Source organism: Terrapene carolina, unplaced genomic scaffold, assembly GCF_002925995.2.
Source record: "Terrapene carolina triunguis isolate 2854851 unplaced genomic scaffold, T_m_triunguis-2.0 Scaffold34236, whole genome shotgun sequence".
NCBI lineage: Eukaryota > Metazoa > Chordata > Testudines > Emydidae > Terrapene > Terrapene triunguis.
In genome coordinates this window covers 1-2377 of record NW_020698587.1, presented here as the reverse complement: position 1 = coordinate 2377, position 2377 = coordinate 1, and the positions used below count along the sequence as shown (strand labels likewise).

Genomic DNA, 2377 nt, shown 5'->3' with positions numbered 1-2377 from the left:
GCCCAGCAGGGGTTGTGGGGGCAGCCAGAGGGGCCAGCTCCCCAGTGAGTCTCTAGCGGATTGGCTTATCACGGGTTATGGGTCCGGGGGGCTGGGTACAGCAGCTGGCACTGATGAGAGCAGAGCAGGGACACTGGGGGCAGCGCGGTGGTGTGTGTGAGTGGGTCTCACGAAGGCAAAGAGGGTCAGTTACCAGGAGCCCTGGGCCCCGACGCGAAGCTGGCAGGGATCAGGGCCACTCCCTGGCACCCCCAGGGAGTCTTCCTTTGACACGGGGAGGGGGCTGGGTGGTCCCAGGGGCTGTGGCTGGCTGGGGGGACATAGTGGGTGCTGTCTGGGCCCAGGGCCTGTGGGTGCAGCGGGTGCCCTCCCCGGGCAGCAGCTACTCACAAGGGGCCCCGCGGGTTGCAGGCGGTGTTCATCTTCATGCCCTTGATGATGAGGATGGTGCCCCGATGATGCTGATGATGCCCACAGCCAGGCCAAGGGTGCACACCAGGGTCTCTGTGGTCTCAGGGACAGGGGTGTGCACCTGGACTTCTGGAGAGAGCGGGGGAGGGACAGGCCATGGAGTGAGGGGGGCTGTTCCCACCCTTCCCTCCCAGAGCTGGGATAGAACCCAGGAGTCCTGGCTCCCAGCCCCCCTGCTCTGACCCACTAGTCCCCATTCCCCTCCCAGAGCTAGGATAGAACCCTGGCTCCCAGCCCTGTGCCCAGCGGGGTCCCCAGGCGCACCAGCCTCACCCCAGTGCTTCGTGAAGGGCTCGGGCAGCCCCCAGTGCTCCACCCGGCAGTCGTAGAAGTCACCCGGGCTGGGGAGGAAGGGCAGGTAGGAGAACTTGCGGAAGGAGTTGTCCTGGCGCGGGTAGAAGTCGGTCTCGGAGACGCCCCCGTCACCTCCTGCCCGTTCTTCAGCCACGTGAGGTGTAGCACCGGCGGGAAGAACTTGTCCACAAAGCAGATCAGGACGTTGGGCTCGCCCAGCTCCACAGGGCCTCTGGGGAACACGGTCACCTCAGGGGGCACTGGGGAGACAGGGGTCAGTGGGTCCCATTGCCTGCCCCTGAGGCAGCCAGTCCCTGCCCTGGAGTCGGATCGGAGCCAGCGCCCCTGTGACGGAGTGGGACTGTTCTTAATGTTTCCTCTCAATACTGTAGGGGTGCCTCAGTTTCCCCTATGCATTTCTTAAGTCTCTAGGGGGTGAGATTGTTGCAGAGCAAAGGGCCAGTGTGCATAAATGGGCGGCACTCTGTCTCCTGGCAACTAATGGCCAGGGCCCTTTCCCCCTGCAAGGGGATGCTAAAGGTGCTGGAGAACAAAGAAATCAGGTGACCTCCTGGCCTGGGAAAGGAAAAAGCCCAGAGGAGGAGGGGCTGGAGGGGGTTTCAGTTTGGAGCTGGCTGGGGACTAGGAGTGAGTGTAGACATGGGTGTCTGGCTCACTGCCCCCAAAAATCGACCCGGCTGAGGGGTCCTGTTCTCTGTACCTACAAGCTCTGTTTTAGACCATGTTCCTGTCATCTAATAAACCTCTGTTTTACTGGCTGGCTCAGAGTCCCGTCTGACTGCGAAGTGGGGGTGTGTGCAGGACCCTCTGGCTTCCCCAGGACACTGCCTGGGAGGACTCGCTGTGGGAAGCGCACAGAGGGGCAGAGAATGCTGACGGCTCCAGGGTCAGACCCAGGAGGTGAAGCCATGTGAGCTTCTTGTCCTGAAGACAGTCTGCTCAGAGAGAGGAGGCTCCCCAGAACCTGACTGGCTTCGTAGGGAGTAGTTCCAGAGCATCTCCCAGGGACTCCATGAAAGCCCCCTAGAGGGGACAGGCCCCGTGTCCCATTCCCTGCTCCCCTGAGCCAGCCAGTCCCTGGTGCTCACGCTCCAGCTCAGGGTCTCTCCCCAGGACTGTGGGGGCATCACCAGGGCCTTCCCAGCTCCCTGCACTTACAGCTCATGGGGCACAAGGGGCAGGGGAGAGAATCCCTCAGGGGCAGGGCCTGATGCTGGGCAGGGGCCACGAACAGCCCTCGGCAAAGAAGCTGCCCTGGGCCCCCAGCCTGGAAGGTGTGAACTGCCCGGGCCCCTGCCCTGCAGAGCCCTGGCCCGGCTGACTGGCTCCCCGGAGCCCTTGCCAGGGGCTGGGAGGGGATCTGAGTCGGGACTCACACTGGGCATGCACGAGGAGGGAAGGGTCCCGGGAGCGGTGCCTGGCATGGAAATGTCCCACCGTTCTGGGCCCGTGTGTGGTTGGACCTCTCAATCAGGTTCTCCAGGTACAGCTTGATCATAGCCATGATGCCCAGAGCGTGCTGCACCTCGAAGCTGGTGAACTTGCTGAAGTTGGGCAGGCGCCAGATGGTCTCCTTCCTCTCCAGGTCCAC

The 2377-nt window shown here is 63.1% G+C and overlaps 1 pseudogene; it reads right to left on the bottom strand.

The window, feature by feature from the left end:
- Positions 1-386: 386 nt before the first annotated feature.
- LOC112121935 lies at positions 387-2374 on the bottom strand (annotated as a pseudogene).
- Positions 2375-2377: the final 3 nt, after the last annotated feature.